This window comes from Suricata suricatta, chromosome 1 (genome assembly GCF_006229205.1).
Source record: "Suricata suricatta isolate VVHF042 chromosome 1, meerkat_22Aug2017_6uvM2_HiC, whole genome shotgun sequence".
NCBI lineage: Eukaryota > Metazoa > Chordata > Mammalia > Carnivora > Herpestidae > Suricata > Suricata suricatta.
Window position 1 is genome coordinate 169,502,925 of NC_043700.1, and position 22,405 is coordinate 169,525,329.

Below are 22,405 nucleotides of genomic sequence, written 5' to 3' on the forward strand. Positions count from 1 at the left end.
TTTACTTTGAGAGGCTGGAGGTTTTACTGTACAGCTTTTCTTCACAGTTTATACATTCCAAAATAGTCAAAAACATAATCAGCAGGGGGTGCCTGGAAGGCTTCATAAGTTAAGTGTCTGACTCTTGATTTCCAATCAGGTCGTGATCTCTCAGTTGGTGAGATCTGGCCCTGCATGGGGCTCTGCACTGACAGACAGGAGTCTGCTTGGGATTCTCTCTCTCCTTTCTCTGCCTCTCCCTTGCTCATGCTCTTTCTGCTGATAAACATTTTTTTCAGATTATGTTCCTCTTAACATGAAGAAGTAAGGATTTAAAATCATAGCTCTTTATAAAAGTTTGGAAATATATACTGGGACAAAGTAGTAAAACTCGAGCAAGCTCATTGCTACTTGGTTTAATAAACATCTTTGAAAACAGCATATGCGGACACTGTGTTAGGTGTTCCGTAAACAAAGATGAATCACATACAGCTCTTGTCCTCAACTTGCTTGTAGTCTATCCAATACACGGTTTTCATAGCTTGTCAGAAGATTTAGAGATTTGGTTGTTTGAACACCTTCCTCTCCATGTTTTTTATAGACTAACTAAAAAAATCAATTTAAACAAACTGATTTTTGTTTAAATCAATTTTAAACAAGTTGATTTTTGTTTAAATCAAATTTAAACAATAATTTGTTATTATTTAATGAATGCATGCAGTATTTGTAATCTAGCTTGCAACCCTCTAAAGTAGTTGATTAGTTCAGCATTACCATGTTCTGTCAACAGCGTCCCTCCAATGTCCTTGACAGTCATGGAGAAAATATGTTTCATATACAGCAACAAGTCCAGTACCTGGAACCCAATAGAAGAATAAACTGTTGGTAAATAAATGCATCATCTTTAAAATTTTTTAGCTTTTTAAGCTAAAATTTTAAGCAAAAAAAATTAGGCTTTTGCTTAATGTCATTTTAAGGATTTTGTCATTTGAGGATTTTGTCTACCACAAAGTATGAAAGGAAGGCAGTGTTTAAAGTAAACAACTTTCTTTCTGCAGTAATGCATCTATTAGAGAAACTAATATATTATTTATTATCTTGTGAAAAGTACTAAACAATGAACTCCCATAAGGCCCAAATAATGAGTCTCTACATATTTATATTTACCGAGGTATAAGTTTTCAATGAAATTTGGAAAGCCATGAATTATCACATTAAATCTGTGTATGAGTCCCATGCAGTTACTATTAACCCCATTTCAGAGTTGATAAAACTGAGGTTCAGAAAAGTTACATATCATGCTTAACGTGACGAAACATAAATGATAGAAACTGATTTCAACTTCGGTCTATCTCTTGTCCAGTAAATGGAATCCTTAGAAGTCACTGCTTTTTGGATAAGCATAAAAATCATACACACTCACATTTTAACTTTCCTAAAGAAACTTCTTAGATAGTGTGAATTCACAGAGTTTCAATTAAGCATTTAAAACACAATTTTTGACAACTACTTTTTTCTATTTGCATCATAAAAATAATAGTTTTTCAATTATTTAAATATAAATAAAACATGCTATTTCAAACTATTTCCTACCTACATTTCAGATATACGACTTTTCCACTGCAAAGTTTAGAAATATATAAAGCAAATCTCCATCATCATTAGATAGTATTGGATGGGTGGATGGATAGAAGAAAACACATACTTATTCATAGAACCTGGAAAATCATCATGAGTATATGCTACTTAATAAAAATTAGGATGCTGTTTGTAATACATTACAAATAATTGAAACAAATTTTGCCATGAATTATCTCTTAAAAAGATCCCAGACACTCTAGATTCTTGTTCTACTTGTTTCATAGCTGTGACTACTAAACTAGAAACCTAATATCTAGTTGATAATATGACTAGCTTATTTCATTTTTCATATAAATATATTTTGCAAAAACATATCTCTTCAACTCATATTATTTTTCTTAATGTCTGAGAAAGGGAAAAAAGTAGTATTTCTTTGGGAACAAAATAGGACATCCTACATAAGAGAACTCTCAATAATATTGCCTTGTCATTATCACCTGTTAATTAGTCTACTGAGTTTGTCTATCTTCATCACCTAGCGCTTTTGAATGATGTGGAAAAAATCAAGTGGGAAATGTATACTGTATATCTGATTTTGCTAATTGCTTAATAATGTCTTTTCTTCCATGGACTAATTATTTTGGAAAGACATCATCATCCTTTAATAAATTTGACACAGATATCTGAGCAGAGTGTAAAATCATACTTTACTTTTCCTTATGCATATAAATAACCATAGGTTTTAAAATCTAACTCCACAGTGCATTAGCAATTCCAACTAGTGATATTTTTGAATACATCTGACATCTGACAATACATCATTTTACATTTTCTTCATGACTACTAACTTAGACCAATCCACCATCATCTCTTACTTGTACCACTGAACCACCTTTCACTGGTCTCCCAACTTTTCCCCTTATCCATCTACAGGTGTTTCTCCACATAGCAGTTAGATGATTCTTGGAAAACATATCTTATCATCTCCTCTTCTTAGCTCAATACCTCTAATGAATTCCTACCTTTCTCTAAGTAAAATCCGAGGGTTTTTTTCATGAAATACAAGCTTCAGTGTGTCCAGTTTCCTTCCTACAATGTCTTACTTTGTGCCCTACTATACTATCAAAGATAAACACAGCCAGGCATCAGTTAAAGTAGTGAAAACACATTTTATTTAGTCATCTGCTAACAATAGGCAAAGAGATAAGCCCAATTCTAATCTGTGTAGAGGTGACTGGGCATTGTGAAGGAAGAATGAGGAAGTAAGGAGGAGGAACTGAATAGAGTTGAGGCATAAAAAGTTACAAAAGTGGGAAAAAGGGCACATGTGAAACCTATCTGTGTTTGCTCTCTGGCACTCATCAAGGCAGGCTCCTATCCTAACACCTACCATCAGACCTTGGCTAGGACAAGCAGTAAATTATTTTGTCAGCCTTGAGTTTTCTCAGGGAGGTATTTTAAGGGAGTCTGGGATTCTCCTAAAGGCGTGTCTTTGAACTGTTAGAGTCTATGTCAGTGCTTGTTGAAATCCTTACAGCTTCCAGGCCAAGGTTGAGGCTCAGTAGAAAAAATGGCTCATAGGGGGCCCTGGCTCAAGGGGAAAATCCTTGTCACAACAGTATCTTCTTTCCCCTTCCCTGGACTCCTCCTCTTCCCTAAACATGCCAAGTACCTAAGACGCTTCAAAGGTAGTGTTTCCTCTTTCTTCCTTCTGGCATGCATTCCCTAATGATATCCACGCAGCTTTTTCTCCACTCTTCGTCACCTCTCTGGGGATTTTTCATTTTCCCAAGTGGGTTCTTGACTGTTCACACTGTTCTCCCCCATGCTCTTACCTTCTATCTTCCTTCAGATTGTACAAATGCCGTCTGGTTTAGATTAAATTTCACATATTGTAGATTCTAACAACTCTACATTTCTGTATTAGTACACTTAATCACGGTAGTAATTTTACATTAATGTGCAATTTTTGATTAAGATTTGCCTTATTTTTCCTCCTATAAGACCATGAAGATGTGACTTAACTAATTTTTATTATCACAGAATCTCAGTAAAATGCCTGTCATAAATGTATATTCAATGCATATTTCCAATAAATTATTGGCTAAGTATGTTCAATTGATACCAGACAGTTACAGCATTAACAGTACAGTCACAAACCAGCATCTGATGCCTCAAAGTAAGATGCAAATCAGGAAGAATAAACAGTTTTAGAATGACCTAGGAGTCCTAACAGCAAGGACAACAAAAGGACACATGTGGATGGTCTGGTCTCGTGTGTGTGTGTGTGTGTGTGTGTGTGTGTGTGTGTGTGTGCTTTGCGGTCTTCTAATAAAAAGTAATATCATGGCTTAATTGTGTCTGATTTACTATCTTTAAATGTAGCTAGGAAACTATCCTACTTCAAAAAGTACATATGTAAATGAGCAAGAAAAGTGTTAAAGCAGTTTACAGATTTCATTTTATGTAATAACTAAACAATAAAGACATCAAATGGCTCTTTCTTCTATGATTTCCTTTGATAGGCAGTGATTTCCTGAGGACCAGTCACCTTGCAACTTGCTACCTAGGATTTCCCCACTGGAAAAAAAGAAATGCCATCATGCCCTGATAATTGGCTCATCCTGTCCTATCAAATTAATTCTAGTATTTGCCTGAGGCATTTTCACACTTCTCCTTTTCTCAGCCAATAGAAGCCATATATAGATATTTGACTAAAATAGTAAGTACATCTAGAGGAAGAAATGGGGCACTGTAAGGAGCTAGTATAAGAGAAACAGGAGAGAAGCGCTTCCCCCTCCAAAAAAAAAAAAAAAAAAAACCCAAATGAACTCAAAGTCTTATCAAATCCATGGAATATATTATGATACGATAAGTTTACATGCGCTTCAAGTAATACCTAAAATAATGTAGAACTGACAAACTGAAAACATTTAAAATTGATGGGCAAACACAGCACGATTTTCCCACTTAACATACTCACTTTAAAACATCAGCTAAGACAGAGGACAAGAGAAACACGAGCCTGGTCCGACAGCCAAGCATCCAGATTAGCCTAATTCTATATTTGAATAAAATGTATAATTTTCCTGAGGACCCAACAAAGCAAAGAGGAAACATGATCATGCAAGCCAAGAAAACATGACCTCTGTTTTGCTGCCCTGGCCTTATTTCTTCCATTGTTACAATTTTTGTGCTTTCACATAAGGTCTGACCATCTACTCCAGAGGCTACTATGTAACCTTGCGTGGAAAACATAACCCCAGTGTGCCTTCTGCTTCCTCGTTTGTAAAATAATAATAATAAATTAACCTACCTCACTAGAAAGACTAGAAAAAAATATAGGGCTGTTTTCTGGATTAATATATTATGGAAAGCACATAGAATTATGTCTGACAGTATTTTCAGTTTAAAAGAGTTGTCACTATTATTCTCAACTCACAAGCTTAGCAAAGCATAATAGAGATGCATATAATTTTATAAAGTTTCTGTCCCTAGTCTCTTCTCATGTTTCTTCATTTTACAGGTCTGAAAAATGGGGAGAGAATCATTCAATTTATATCACTTCTCTATAAAACTTGCTCAATCTATGTCTAAATTTAATAACAATGAAAAAAAACTAAATGAAGCTGAGGTGACATACGGAAAAGATACATTGTTTTCTTTTGTTTGTGTGTGTGTGTGTGTGTATTTTTTTTGTTTGTTTTTCTTTTTCCTTCTTTCTTTTTTTTAATAAAAATTGTAGGGGCACCTGGGAGGCTCAGTTGGTTAAGCTTCTGACTTCAACTCAGATCATGATCTCATGATCTCGTCGGTCATGGATTCGAGCCCTGCACTGAGCTCTGTGCTGACAGCTCAGAGCCTGGAGCCTACTTCAGATTGTGTCTCCCTCTTTCTCTGTCCCTCCTTGCTTGCACTCAGTCTCTGTCTCTGTCTCTCTCTCTCTCTCTCAAAAAATAAATAACTTTAAAAAATAAAAATAAATGAATAAATAAGACTTCTAAGTAAAAGAGAGTATAAAAAGAAGCAAATACATAGCATACATGCAAAGAATATTCTTATTTAAAGGTGATCTTCTTAGAAAGAACATCAGATTTAAAAGTTACATTTTCAACCTTGATGTCATCAGGAGACACTACACCGAATATATAAATACTCTGTGGTTTGCAAAAGTCTAAGTGCTATATTCATTTGATAAAATATGACAATGTTCAAGAAAATGTCTCCATTACCCAGTAAATAAATGACAAAATCACGTTTGAAAGAAATCAATTCCTAATTGATGATAACTAAAATAAAACACATTATATTTTCGGGTTCCTAGAGACACATCTAGATGCTTTGGTAAAAGATGCACTCTACATGAGGTCTGGGATACTTCTTAGTCACAGAGGATGCTATCACATATACATAAAAATAACAAATATAACAAGAGTCAAAAACTCTCGATGCATAAGTGAGAATTCTTATTGTGCCACACTGTCTCTTAGTCTATGTATTAAAGGACATTTGTTTTAACTTCATCATAAGTAGTTCAAGGACAGTGACAGGGATATTAGTAGGACCAGATCATGTAAATGGTCATTAACTGGAAAATATAAGAATAGAGAGTTAGATTGAAAAAAAAGTTATCAAAACCCCTATTACAAGGTTTTTAATAAAATTTTATTTCGTTTTTAATCCAATCTAAACAATATACACACAGGCCTATGATAGCCATGTGCTCTCTCATTCAGAATAGCAACCCCATTTCTGACCAGTATTTTTATCTTTTGGTATCATTCCAATGTAATGTTCACAGTTCAAGACAAAAATAAAAATAGTAAACAGTGGCAACATTAGGACAAGCTCTATTGTGTTTATTAGCATTCCAGGATGGGCATCTGTCAGTACGTCTCTGAAGAACTTAGTGATATGAAAATTCTTCTTATTCTCCATACAAACAAGTCTTTTTTCATAACTAGAATAAGTGTCATTGATACCTTTATTGGATTCATGAACAGCGATAGCACTTTCACAATTGTTTCCTACCTCAGAAGGGTAACATCTAGCTCCAAAGCCTTGCATCTCTGGTAGTTATGAAAAACAGCCACCTAAAATGTACTGGAGGGGACATAATGAGTTTGGAGCCCCCAAAGTCTGTAGTCCTCCAAGATTGTAACTATTTGCCGTGAATAGAAGCTCACTATTAAAGCTTCATTCTCAGGGTTTGTCTTTATTTCTTCTCAGAACTCACACTGTTTTAATCTCCAAATCTAAGATGTTTGTTTAAAATTATCAATGGAGATTGTTTAATATCACATCTTCCTAAGGTGGTACACCATTGATGCCAACAAAAGTTGACAAAAACACTTAAAAGGAAACCCTGGTAGATGATATGTCCACATGAATGTTGAAAATTTCTATTATATCATTGAGTATTTAGAAGACCTCACACGTGTACAAGGTTATGGGCCTGACAGTGAAAGATGTGCAAAGTCCCTAAGGTCTCACCTTTCAGTGACCTTGAGGCTTTGCACAAGTAGAAAATGAAGGCTTAGACAAAGCTTTAAGCTTCTTGCTGTAATATTGAAAACCTACCACAACATACACAGTACCTTAAGAAGAACTGAGAGACTTGTTACTTCAAAATATTTAAAGAAATATCTTCCAAGTGTTAAATGACCATTGGGACAACTGTTGAGAGAATTCAGTGGCTGCACATAGCAAAGAAGACAGACATTGCAAGTTCATTAAGGAATACAGTAAACAAAACAAAACCAAGAAGAAACAGAAATGACAACCAAAAAATGGGGAGACGAGATCTTATTTCTAGTGTAACCACATAATATTAAAGATGTCTAATTTTCAATAACAACAAAAAATATATGATACACAAAAAGAAACAAGAATGTATGAGTCATACATGAAAAAACAGTCCATTAAAGCTGTCTCTAAAGAAATCCAGACTTTGGATTGATCAGAGAAAGACTAGGCATTATAAATATGTTCATAAAACTTAACTAATCATGTCTAAAGAATGAAAGGAAAATTTGAAAATGATGACTCATTGAATAAAAACTATCAATACACTAAATACAAATTCTGGAGTTGAAAATTTCAATAATAGAAATAAAAATCTCACTACTGGAACTCAAAAGCAGATTTGAACTGGCAGAAGAAAGAACCAGCAAACAGAAGATAAATCCATTAAGATTATCCAGCCTTGGGGCTCCTAGGTGGCTCAGTAGGTTAAGCGTCCAACTTCGGCTCAGGTCATGATCTCACAGTTCGTGAGTTTGAGCCCCGTGTCAGGCTCTGTGCTGACAGCTCAGAACCTGGAGCCTGCTTCAGATTTTGTGTCTCCCTCCTCTCTCTTTCCCTTTCCCCCCTCACTCTGTCTCTGTCTCTCTCAAAAATAAATAAACATTAAAAAGTTAGAAAAATATTATGCAGTCCAAAGAACAATAACAACAAAAAATTAAAATTAATAGAGCCATGTGGCACCTGGCCGGCTCAGTTAGAAATTCATGCAACTGTTGATCTTGGAGTCATGAGTTTGAGCCCCACATTGGGTGTAGAGATTACTCTAAATAGCTAGATAAACTTTATAATAAATAGTACCTTAGAAATCTGTGAGATACAAACAAGTGTACCAATATACATATAATGGGGGACACTGAAGGAAAGGAGAGAAAGAAAAGAGCTGAATGAGTATTTAAAGCAAAATAGCCAAAAATTTCCCAAAGGGGATGCAAAATGTTAGCATTCATATCCAAAAACTCAGCAAACTTTAAGAAACTCAAAGAGATCTCCATCTAAATATTTTATAGTCAAACTGATAAAAACAAAACAAAGAAAAAATTGAAACAGAAAAAGAAAAAAGACTCACAGAGAATCTTCACTATGCTTAACAGTTTCCTTCTCATCAGAAATCATGGAAGCCAAAAAGCAGTAGAATACCATAATCAAAATGCTGAAAGAAAAAGATTGTCAACCAAAATTTCTACATAACTCAAAGATGTGATTCAAGGTAAAAAAGATACATTGAGATATTTCCAGATAAACACAATCTGACAGCATTTGTTCTGGCCTATAAGAAATACTAATGACTGTCAATCAAATTGAAATAAATATTGACAAAAATCTACATGAAGATTTAACACCAGTAAAGGTAACTACATAGGACAATATAAAAGGCAGCATAAATATATATCTGTGATGCATTTCTTCTTCTGATTTAAAATATTGCATAAAACAATAAGTATAAGATTGTTTTGCTGGGCATATAAATTATTTGTGTAAGAATAATAGCAAAAAGGTAGTGTAGGGAAATGAAACATTATTCTAGCAAATATTTTTTATACTATGGGTATTAATCTGAATTAGCCTGTCTTAAATTAAGATGTTAGCTATAATCTCCAGGACTGCTATTAATGAAATAACAAAAAATATTGAAACAGAAATGGCAAGGCTATTAAAATGGTATACCAGGCATTATCACTTTAACATAAAAATGTCAATCATGAAGAAACAGAAGACCAATAGAATAAAAGAATTATAGAAAACAAATAGCAAAGTGACAGACATAAATCTTAATTTATCAGTAATTATAGTAATGTAAATGAATTAAAAATTCCAATCAAAAAGCAGAGATTGGCAGAATGGATATTAAAACAAAACAAAAAAGATAATCAACTATTTGATGGCATAAAGAAACACACATTTAAATCAAAGAAACAAAGAGATTGAAAATAGAAGAGATAAACCATGCAAACAATGATCTGATGACAACTGGAGTGGATACATTAGCATCAGAATAGTTCACGATAGACTAATTTGTTAGAAGAAAATAAGGCCATTGTATAATGATGAAAGTAGTATTCCATTAAGGCATAAAACATTTTTATATACCTAAGAAAAGAGCCCTAAAATACATGAAGCAAAAATCTGTCAATATTGAAAGAAGTAGACAATTCAACAAAAATACTTGGTGACTTAAATTCCACTTGTATTAATAAGTAGAATAAATAGAAAGGATATTAATATGAAAATGGAAAATGTGGGTAACACTGTACACGTGGGTAACACTGTACACCAACTAAACCGAACATATCTATAGAACATCTACCAACAGCAGAATACACATTCTTCTCAAAGGCACATTCTCAAGAATGGGCTATATATTAGGCCATAACACATTTTTAAAAATTTTATTTGAGAGACAGAGAGCAGAGAGTTGGGGGGCAGAAGGGCAATGGAGAGAGAGAGAGAATCTTGTGTGTTCTAGTCCAAAGTTCTATCCCAAGACCCTGTGATCATGACCTAAGACAAAATCAAGAGTCTGATGTTCAACAGACTGAGCCACCCAGGAGCCCTAGACATTAAACACTTTAAAAGATTGAAATCATTAAAAAAAAAAATCTTGGATAACAATGGAATTAAATTAAAATGAGATTTGGTGAGTTTACAATAGATGAAAAATAAGCAATACATTTCTTACTGACCAGCATGTCATATAAGAGATTGTAAGATAAATTAGAAACCATACTGATGTAGGTGAATAGAAATACAAACACAATGGACTATTACTTAGTCCATAAATGGTTCATGTAAGGAAAGAAGAATTGACACGTGCTACAACAGGAAGGACTCTTGAAAACATGAGACTAAATGAGTAAAGCTAGTCACAAAGGCTCACATGTTATATGATTCCATTTATATGAAATGTTCAGTATAGGCAAAACCATAAAGACTGAATATGATTTTGCAATTTTCAGGGGTTGAGGATGGAGGAATGGGAATGGGTATGGACTGCAAATGAGTATGGATTCTGTTTTGTGGGTTATACAAATGTCTAAAATTATATAGTGTTGGTAGTTACACTGAATTATATCCATATGGGTGACTTTTATGGCATGTGAATTATATCTGAATAAATTATATGTGTATGGATTGGATCTGAATAAACTTTTAAAAATGTTTACTTATTTACTTTAAGAGAAAGAGAGAGAGAGTGCACAAGAGGTTGACGAACAGAAAGAAATGTAGAAAGAAAATCTCAAACAGGCTCTGTGCTGTCGGTATTACGCCCCAATGTGGGGCGTAATTCCATGAGCCATGTGATTATGACTGACTGGAGCCCAAATCAGAGTGAGGTTCCTTAGTCGACTGAACCACCCAGGACGCCCTAAAGCTTTTATCAATGAAAAATAGCAGAGCTTAAATCTCAACACAAACCTTCCTGATTCTAACGTATTTGAGATACACAGAACCAGACTGTCTTCCTGGGGTTACGACAAGATGATGCAACCGCCACTCGCTGCACCAAATCATTTATCACATTTATTATGTGGAAGTATTCACAGCATTAGTGCATATAGAATCATACTCAACAGCCATCAGCTCTTGACAGATAAAAGTCTCCAAGTAATAAAATTAGTAATACAGGCAAAAAGAGAGGGTAAAGACTGAAAGAGAAAAATCAACAAATTAAGAAATATTTGATCGTTGTTTTTTATATCAGGCATCCTCATTATATACTAGATTTAAAATGGCGATTTTAATACCCTAATTCAAAAGTGAAGCTTTCTCATGAAGTGCTTCATACAGATTTAGTCTAGACTGAAAGATATTGAAATAGCATTCTTAACATGGAAAAATCATTTGAAATAAACATATTACATTGCCTAATTTGATGAACATCTTTACTAAATTTTTCAACTGTCAGTTATATTTTAAAGGAAAATATTTCACTTCAGTCTCTCTTAATATGTCTTTTTTTCTCTTTTGCCCTTTTCTGTGCACACACACACACACACACACACAGATAACTGAAAAATAACTTTGATGTTTATCCTAGTTATTGGGAACAGTTTAGAAATTATGTTCATGAGTGTTTGACATTTATATTTGATAAGGCTTACCAAATTAAGTATGAGAGTAGAAAAGCCCTTTATAAAGTAGACTTTTGTTGGAATTGCAGGAAATAAAAGCATTAAAAATAAGTTTATATATTGATACTTTTAACATAATAGAAGTCATTTAATTTTTAAATAAATAAATAAATAAAACAGGTGTTTAGCCATGAGTAAGATTAGAAACTGAACAAATATAGAAATGCTTTTCTGCCAAATTATATTTAGTACCTTTATTTGGTAAACTGTTTAGCTTAATACAGTTTCTGTCACTTAAGTGCTAAATTTAAAGTTGAAATGAAAACAAAAGACTGAATATAACTCCTTTCTTAAAAAATAACCCATTCAAACACTTAGCTCTGTCTTATAAATTATAAAAACAAAACAAAACAAAACAAAACAAAAAAACTTCTAAGTCTAAAATCACTGACTTCTTACAAGAAAAATATCTTAGGAGATATATATTCATACAAGGTATGTAGAAACAAACATTTTGGCCTTTAAATAATAAAGAGATAAAATTTTCATCTTCTGATTACTTATGGAAGGGGAAAAAAGTAAGAATCATTTAGAAGATATCTCACAGTATAACAATACTCCAAAACAGGGAAAATAGAAGCAAATATGCTTACTGTTTAACTTACAAATGAAGTCATATAAAGGTCTTGAACTGAATCCCATAGTTGAAGATATTTGTATGTATCATCTTAAAATTATGTCTTAAAATTTGTTTCGTATTACTGAAAAAATTTCATCAATAGTTTTCTTAGGAAATGTTATGATTGAAAATTTTTTTCTAAGATGCATTGTTTTGTTTCGTTTTGTTTTGTTTAAAGAGAGATAGTGAGCAGGGAAGGGGCAGAGAGAGAGAAAGGATCCCAAACAGGCTCCACACTATCAGCCCAAAGCCTGATGCAGGGCTCAATCTGACAAACCATGAGATTATGACATGAGTGAAAATCAAAAGCCAGAAATTTAACCGACTGAGCCCTAAGATACACAAGGTGCCCCTAAGATACACTATTTTGAGAAGCTATCTTATGACTTGTAGAGCTTCCCATTCATTCATTTTATAAGTTTCAGTAAGCTTTAATGCATTTGTGTTTATTGAAATTAAAAGGAACTCAAGAATGGTTTAATAAGTGAGCTGTTACAGTTAAAGGCAAATATATGTATATAGTTTCATGGTTGTATTTACCTTAAAACAATTTCAGCAACACTGCTACCCTTGCAATTATGGTAATTCCACTCCAAATTAGTTCTAAAAGGACAAAATAAAAGCATAAGTAAAAAGATAATGAAAATTCTCCAAACATGCATGAAGTAGACTTTGGAAGTGGATTATAAATCATTAGGTTAGCCAAATAGCAAAATTAGTAGAGGAATATAGGGTCATTGGGAAAACAGTTAGTATCTGGAGAAACCACAGTACTGAAAGAAAAATAACCCTTGACGATCAAATGGCCTTTATTAGATCCTAATTACAGGTTTCCCTTGCTATCCAAAATTTGTTTTACGCTGCTTTGCTTTTACAAAAAATCTGTAATAGTATCTGTTTTACATTAACCTAAAAGAAATCCAATATGATTTTCACTTTCATGAAATGATAATTGCTTCTGAGTTTTTTGCCATTGTAGCTTATGAAAGAAAGTGCTCTATTTTCTGATAGCAAGGGAAACCTGTTTATCTCTTCTTGTGGAGCTTGTTTCCATTATAAAACACCAACTTCATAGAATCTTGCTTAAATAAAACCAAGCATAATATTGCTAACCAACCACCAGACACTCCCAGGGAAGATTATTTGCACAAGAGTAAAACTTCTGAGTGCCTAACTCTGCATTATAAACTCTTTAATACAAATTTTTAAACTTTGTCAAGGATAAAATTGTTTCCCACATTGAAGTTTCATTTATAAGCCTCAGGTCAATATGTTTTTATTTTCCATCAACAGATTAATAAGGAAAAAAATAATTGACCAATGAAATTGTTATTAAAATGCAGATGGTTTTGTTCTAATGGATTACAAGATTGTTCCTTTCCCAGACGGAAGAAATATATTACCTAACGTTACTAAATTTGAAACTTTTAATAAATGTCTAACCATGAAAGCAGGTAAAAAAATTCGCTTTGACTCCAGAGCTGAATATTTTGCCTACCTCTTTACAGCTTTTTTTAAACATTTATTTATCATTAAGAAACAGAGAGAGACAGAACATGATCATGGGAGGGGCAGAGAGAGGGGGAGACACAGAATCCGAAGCAGGCGCCAGGCTCTGGGCTGTCAGCACAGAACCCGACCTGGGGCTCAAGCTCATGAACTGTGAGATCATGAGCTGAGCCAAAGTAGGACACTTAGCCAATTGAGGCAGCCAGGAGCCCCACCTCTTCACAGTTTTGACTAGAGAAAGGATGATACATCAGATTCAGATATGGGCAATTTTTGCCCCACATGCTTTTTTTTTAATGTAGCATAAAGAAAGAATACTGAACAAAGCAGATTGATATTACTTATTTTAATTTGATGTATCTGTATTATTTATAAATATGATACTATTTGAAATAGCAAATGTCATCTACTTAGATAACTAATTTCTCCAATAGAAGAACCACTGAGATATTTCTTAGGTGATTCAGTCTAAAGAACATATTTATTACAAGAAATGTTATTAAAAATTGGAATTTTACATTCATTGCTTAACTTTCCACTACGATGTGCTTTTTTAGGACTATTATTGCATTCTTCTATATGTCACACCATGTATTTTATTCATTATCTTTCTTCAGCAAACAGTTACAGTGGAGGAGGTAAGAAAAAGCATGAGGTAAGTGTGTTGCCATGTTTGTAAAAGGTCTGGCCATTTAGTAGAATCCATGTATACTTGGACAGTTCTGTTGGTTGTTCTTCATATAGGTTTTGTGAGTCCCTGCAGAGACTTCAGTTTTCTATGTAGAAAAATCAAAACTTTTGCAGCATTCAAGGTCCTTAAAAATCTGGCTCAGTGTAACTCAGCTTCTAGAGCTCCAGCCTCAGGTCCGCTCACACATGCCAAAGCAGACCATGATTTCCCAGCCTTCTTCTTTTTTTTTTTTTTTATTGTGGTATAATTGACATGCAATATTATATTACTTTCAGGTGCACAACATAATGATTTCACTTTATATATATTTCCAAATGTGGTGAAATTGTCACCACAATAAGTCTAGTTATCCTCTGTCACTTTACAAAGTTAACACAATACTATTGACTATAGTACCCATAATATATATTATAACCCCATGATTTCTTTATTTATAGCTGGGAGTTTGTACTTCTTAATCCCCTTCCCCCTTTCACTACATCACACCCCCTCCAACAATCCTCACCCTCTGGCAACCACCAATCTGTTTTCTATATCTATGAATTTAGGTATAGTTTTGTTTATGTTGTTTATTTTTTAATTTCCACATAAGTAGAATCATTCAAAAATTTCCTGTCTCTGACTTTGTCCTCTTAGCATATTACCATCAAGTTTTATCCATGTTGTTGTAAATGGTAAGACTTCATTGTTTTATGGCTGAGTAGTATTACATTATGTATATATTCTTTATCCATTCACCTATCAGGGGATACTTACGTTGCTCACATAACTTAGCTATTGTAAATAATGTTACAACAAAAAATAGGAGTGCCTATAACTTTTCAAATTACTCTTTTATTTTCTTCAGAGAAATACCCAAAACTAGAATTATGGAATCATATGGTATTTCTATTTTTAGTTTTTTGAGGACCCTCCGTACTGTTTTCTACAGTGGATCATGTTACATTTCCCCCAACAGTGAGTGAGAATACTGTTTTCTCCACATTTTGGCCAACATTGACATTTCTAGTCTCTTTGATACTAGCTATTCTGAATAGTGTAACATGATATCTCAATGTAGTTTGCATTTTCCTGATGACTAGTGATATTGAGCATTTTTTATGTGTCTGTTGGCCCTCCATTTGTCCTCTTTGAGAAATGTCTATTCAGATCTTCTGCCCATTTGTAAATTGGATTATTTGGGGTTTTGGTGTTGAGATGTATGAGTTCTTTATATACTTTGAATATTAACCCCTTATTGAATATATAATTAGTAAATATCTTCCCCAATTCAGTAGATTGCCATTTTGCTTTGTTGATGGTTTTCTTTGCTGTGCAAATAATTTTTATTTGATATATCCCATCTGTTTTTCTGTGTTGTTGCTGTTTTTACTCTTGTTTTCTTTGCCTTTAGAGTCATATCCCCCCAATCCCCAAACCAAAATCTCTAAGACCAATGTCAAGGAATTTACCACCAATGTTTTTTTCTAAGAGTTTTATAATTTCAAGTCTTATGTTCAAGTCTTTTCCATATTGATTAGGTTTTTGTATATGATGCAAAATAGTGGTTAAATTTAACTCTTTTGCATACAGCTGTCTCATTTTCTCAGTGCCATTTATTCAATTGTATATCATTGCCTTCTTTGTTGTAAATTCATTGATCATCAGTGTGTACGTTTATATCTGGGCTCTTTATTCTGTTTTATCGATCGAAGAGTTTGTTTTTATGCCAATACCATAGAATTTTGATTAGTATAGCATTGTAGCATATTTTGAAATCAGGGAGTGTGCACCTTGAGTTTTTTTTCTCTTTCCCAAGGTTGCATTAATTATTTAGTCTTTTGTGGTTCTATACAAATTTTAGAATGATTGTTTTAGTTCTGTGGAAAAATTCGTTGCAATTTTGATAGGGGTTGCACTGAATCTGTAGATGACATTGGCTAGTACAGATATTTTAACAATGTTAATTCTCCTAAACCATGAGCACAAAATGGCTTTTCATATATTTGTGTCCTCTTTATTTCTTTTATTAATTCTTATAGTTCTCAAAGTATATGTCCTTTACCTTCTTAAATTTATTCCTACATATTTTGATGCAATTTTTAATTTTTTTTAATTTTCATTTATTTTTGAGACAGAGCAAGATAGAATATGAGTGGAGGAGGGGCAGAGAGAGAGAGAGAGAGGAAGACACAGAATCAGAAGCAGGCTTCAGGCTCTGAGCCGTCAGAAGAGTCTGATGTGAGACTCAAAGTCACAAACCCTGAGATCACGACCTGAACTTAAGTCAGATACTTAACCAAAAGAGTCACCCAGGAGCCTCTGATGCATTTTTAAACGGACATGTTTGTTTAGTTTGTCTCCCTAATAGTTCATTATTGTGTATGGAAAGGCAACAAATTTTTCTCTATTAATTTTGTATCCTGCAACTTAACTGAATTCATTTAGTTCTAACAGTTTCTTGGCAGAGTCTTTAGGGTATTCTCCATATAATATAATATAATTAATATAATATAATATAACATAATATAATATAATATCATCTGAAAATAGTAAAATCTTTCTTCTTTCTTTCCAGTTTGGACGCCTTTCGTTTTTCTTACCTAATTGCTCTGGCTACTACTTCCAATACAATGTTGAATAAAAGTGGGATTATTGGGCATTCGTGTTTTGTCCCTGATATTAAAGGAAAAATATACAGTATTATGTTATGTTAGCAGTGGATTTGTTATATATGACCTTTATTATTGCTAATGTACATTCCCTCTATACCCACTTTGTTGAGAGTTTTTATCATAAATGGATGTTGAATTTTGTCAAATGCTTTTTTTGTCTGGATTTATTGAGATTATCATACAATTTTATCATTTATTTTGTTAACATAGTATACCATGTTGACTGATTTGCAATTGTATTATTCTGCATTTTTGAAGTAAGTTCCATTTGATTGTGGTGTATGATCCTTTTATTGTACTGTTGAATTTGGTATGCTAATATTTTGTTGAGGATTTTGCATCTAGATTCACTAAGGTTATTAGTTTAATTTCTTGGTGATATCCTTCTCTGGCTTTGGTATCAGGCCTTATAATGCTTGCCTTGTATAATGATTTTGGGAACTTTCTGCTTTCTTTCCTTTTTTTTTTTTTTGGAAGCATTTGAGAAGGATGGGTACTAAATCTTTGAATATTTGGAAGTGTTACCAGTGCAGCTGTCTGGACCTGGACTTTTGTTAGGAGGTTTTTGATTAATGACCAATCTCCTTATTAGTAATTATTTTATTCAGATTTTCTACTTCTCCATGATTCACCCTTGTCAGCTTGTATGTTTCTCAGAATTTATCCATCTCTTATATTTTTTCCAAAGTTTTGAAATATAATTGTTTCCAGTAGTCTCTTTTTGATCCTTTGTACATCTGTGCTATCAGTTGTAAAGTCTCCTCTTTCATTTCTGATTCATTTGTTTACGCCCTGCTTTTTTTCTTGTGAGTCTAACTAAAGGTTTGTCAATTTTGTTTATCTTTATAGAAACTGCTCTTAGTTTCTCTAATCTTTTCTATTGTCATTTTAATCTATTTTTATTTACAGTCTGATATTATTTTCTTCCTTCTACTAACTTTGAGCTCCATTCTTCTGTTTTAGTTCCTTTAGGTATAAAATTAGATCGTTTATTTGAGATTCTTCTTGTTTCTTGAGGTGCCCCTGCATTACTATGAAACTCCCTATAAGAACCACTTTTGCTGCATTCATAGATTTTGCCAAATTGCATCTGTTTTTATCTGCACATACTTTATTTCTCCTTCAATTTCTTCTGTGACCCAATAGTTCAGTAACATGTTATTAATCATGTATTTGTTGTTTTCATGTTTTGTTCTTTAAATTGATATCTAATTTCATCATATTGTGGCAAGAAAATTTGCTTGATATATCATTTTTAAATTATTTTTTATGTTTTTTATTTATTTTTGAGAGACAGAGAGAGAGAGACAGAGAGAGAGAGAGAGTGATCATGGGAGGGTCAGAGAGAGGGAAACACAGAATCGAAAAACAAGCTCCAGGCTCTGAGCTGTCAGCACAAAGCCGGATGCAGTGCTTAAACCCATGACTGTGAGATCATGACCTGAGCCAAAGTCAAACCTTCAACTGACTGAGCCACCCAGGTGCCCCGATAATCAGTCTTAAATGTTGAAATTTTTCTGTGGCTTAACATGTGGTTTATCCTAGAGACTGTCCCATATACACTTAAGAAGAGTGTGTATTTTATTGCTCTTACATGTAATGTTCTCTGTATATATCTATGAAATTCATCTGTCCAATGTGTCATTTAAGGCACATTTCCTTATTGATCTGCCTGGATGATCTGTTGGTGGATGCAAGTGGGAAACTAAAGTCTTCTGTTATTATTATATTGTTGTCAACTTTTCCCATTAGGTATTAATATTTGCTCTACATATTTAGGTCCTACTATGTTGGGTGCATAAACATTTATAAATGTTATATCTTCTTGCTGGATTGACACCTGTATCATTATTTAGTGCTCTTTGTCTTTCATTGCAGTTTTTGTCTTAAGGTATTATTTTCTGATATAAATATAGCCACACCAATTCTCTTTTTATTTCCATTTGCATGGAATAACTGTTTCCATTTCTTTACTTTGATCTGTGTGTATCTTTACTTCTAAAGTGAGTTTTGTAAGACATAATTTACATCTATTTAAGATTTAGATATCCATCTATCTATCATCTATCATCTATCTATCTTGTTTGTTTAAGCCATTCAGCCATTATACCTCTTTTTATTAGAGACTTTAGTCCATTTAGATTTAAAGTAATCATTGACAAGTATCTACTTATTGTCATTCTTTTTCATGGTTTTCTGGCTGATTTTATAATTTTTCTCCATTCCTTTCTTTTTCTTTTCTTTCCTTCTTATGGAGTTGATATCATTTTTAGTGTTATGTCTAAGCTCCTTTCTCACTTTCTTTTGTATTTAATAGAACTTTTTGCTTTATGTCACCATGAGGTTCATATATATCTCCTATGTATATAACAGTCTAAGTTGTTAGTGACTTAAACCTGAACACGTTCCAATAGTCTATATTTTTACTTTCCCCCATATTTTATATTTGTTATGCCATTTTTTGCATCTTTTATATATCCCTTAACCAATTATTGCCATTTTATTTAACTTTACTACTTTAATTTTTAACCTTCTAAGTAGTTTTATAAGTGATTAATCCTCTATAATCCTTGATTAATCTCACTTTTTCCAGTGAGATTTTTAATTTTATATGTCTTTTTTTGGTTAGTATTTCTTTTCATCTTAAGGAAGTTTTTTTTTTAAATATTACTTATAAAGCTATTTTCGTAGTAATTAACTTCTTTTAGCTTTTGCCTGTCTGGAAAACTCTTTGTCTCTCCTTAGGGTCTGAATGATAACATTGTCAGGTAGAGTATTCTTGGTTGTAAGTTTTCTTCCTCTCAGCTCTTCGAATATGTCATGGCCCTCCTTTGTGGCTTGCACATTTTTGCTAAGAAATCTTCTGATAGTCTTATAGGATTTTCCTGGTATTTTACTTTGGTCCTTTTAATTGTATATGTCTTGGTGTGGCCCTCTTTGTGTTCATTTTATTTCAAACTCTTTAGGTTTCCTAGATCTGTATCTCTGTTTCCTTCTTTAGGTTGTCAGCCATTATTTCTTCAAATATATATTCTGCCCCGTTTTTTCTTCTCTATCCCCTAAAATGTGAATGCTATTCTGCTTGGTACAATCACATAGGTTTTTTAAGTTATCTTCTTTTTTAAAAATTAGTTTTCCTTTTTGCTGCTCTGAGTTGCATTGCTCTAGCTTCCAGTTTGTTGATCTGTACTTCTACTTAATTCAATCTGCTTTTGAACCACTCTAGTGTATTTGTCAGTTCGGATTTTGTATTCTTCGATTCTGTGATTCTGTTTGGTACTTGCTTATGTTTTCTGTCTCTTTGCTAAGTTTTCACCGTGCTCATCTATTCTTCTCCTGAGTTCACTGTCTTTGTGACTATTACTTTGAATTCTTTATCAGGTAGTTTACTTGTTTCCATATCATTAAGGTCCTTTTCTGAATTTTTGTCTTGTTCTTTCAGTTGGAAACTATTTCTTTGTTTTCTCATCTATTGATGAGATTTTGCTTGTTTTTATGTGTTAGGTAAAACAGCTAACTCTCTCAGCCTTGAAGTAGCCTTGTGTAGGTTATGATCTTTCATGTTCAACCTTACCCTAGTTTTTCTTTGTCTCTCAAACTTTTGTGATTATCTAAGCCTCCTGATTTATACTTAACTTGTACCAGTTGTTGAGGGTGTGCCAAAAACTGGCAGAGATCCAAAGGGAGGCATTTCATTTGGCACTTAGTTTCAGGCTGATTGGCAGCCATACCCCCAGGCAGCAGAGTTTAAAATATGCAAATATATACAATCTTGTTGGACCACAGTTGTAATCCCTATTCACTTTCAGACCAGGAGATCTGGAGGTGTCCCCTGAGAGATAATTCTTTCTGGGAAGTTTTGCAAAGTTATAACAAGACCAAGTGGATGCACAAGGATTGTGTCTCCTTGTTTATCGTCCTTGGGTGTGATTTTTTTGACTCCAGGAAAAAAAAGGAAACCTGTACCTGTCCTTCGGGCTAAATTTGCAAGCCAATAGAACATTTTCACAGGAAGACTGGGGTTATGTTTCAGTTTGAGGTCTGTGTGGTGTCCCGGAGGTTGTGGCCTGCCAAGAGCTGTCTTTCTGATTGTTACAGTCCCACAGAGCTCTGAAATTCCAACCCTGCTTGGCTTTAACAAGGCAGCTGGAGAGTGTAGTTGGGCTGGCACACACACTGGCTGGCTTCAGAAATGCAGTGGGAAGATATCTTGTCTGCATATGCCCTTGTGCTTCAACAATGCAGCAAGATTGCCTGTCTGCACATGGCTGTAGGCTGGGAGTGGGAAGATGCTGCAATAGCTTATGTTCACTAGCCCTGGCCAGGGAATGAGGGGATGTTGCAACACCCATGTTTCCCAACTTAACTAAGGAGAAGGAGAACTCCATGATTGTTCCTGCTTGCTCATCCCAAAAAGTGGGGGAGACTGCAACTCTTTGTGCTCTCCTGTCTCAGCAAGTGCTCCAATCAGTAGTCCCTATCTATCCCAGAAAGGGGATAGGAGGCTGTCACATTTGAATTTGCCCATCTATTCTAGCAGGCTAGAACAGAATGTGGCAGTTGCATCTGCCAATGAGTCTACCCCAGGGGAGAGTCCCAATCATACCCTGCTCCTTCAGCCAATGTTTCTGGATTAGCAAATGAATCTTCTTTACATATAATCTCAGCCTCCTAAAGCATTCTGTGATCCCCGAACATCAGTCTTGTTTTCTCCAGCTTTCTGGGGTCTCGTCTTTCCAGAACATATTCCAAGGGCTGGGGTACACAATGTAGGACACCAACCCCTCACTCCTCTGAGAGAAGTATCTGTAGGGTGAGATACCTCACTTTGGTGTGTCACCACACCATGTTTGGAGGTGTTTGTGACATCATGTATGTGTCTTTTTTTTACCCATCTTGATGTTCTGTTATTCTTTGTTATGTAAACAATCTAGTTTTTACATCTTTTTCAGGGGGCATGATCCCTATGTGGTTATAGATTTGGTATGTCCATTTGAAGACATGAGTTCAGGATTTTCCTATGCAGCTGCGTCCCCCCCTCCAGTTTTCTGTCCCTGAATTCTTAAATTTGCATATACCATTTCCTTTGCAGGGACCATTCATTTTCCTTGTTTTCTGGACAAGAAGAATCTTGCTCCTCTTCAAGGCTTAGTTCAAAATCTCTGTGCTCTGAATCTTTTCCCATCCTATTCTAGGCAAAATTAATCAATTGTTCCTTTACATTTCCATCATATTTCCAGTGGTGAACTGAAGCCAGCTTTCACCTGTGCCAGCTGATTGCTAACTATTCAGGACTTTTCAAGCTGATATTTATACTGCTATGAGCTTTAAATCAGCCATGGTGAAAATACTTATAGTAATGAGCAAACCAGGCTCTTCCTCTCACTTTCCCGCCCTCCAGCTGAGAGCTGGTTCTCCAGCACACCATTGCTTGCGC

The 22,405-nt window shown here is 34.1% G+C and overlaps 1 long non-coding RNA gene across 1 annotated transcript; it reads right to left on the reverse strand.

The window, feature by feature from the left end:
- Positions 1-380: 380 nt before the first annotated feature.
- LOC115285801 lies at positions 381-21,763 on the reverse strand. Its single transcript, XR_003905703.1, has 4 exons — positions 21,575-21,763; positions 12,655-12,717; positions 754-835; positions 381-585 (listed from the first exon to the last, which is right to left on the reverse strand). It is a non-coding gene; the product is annotated as an uncharacterized LOC115285801 (long non-coding RNA).
- Between the last annotated feature and the right edge of the window lie 642 nt (positions 21,764-22,405).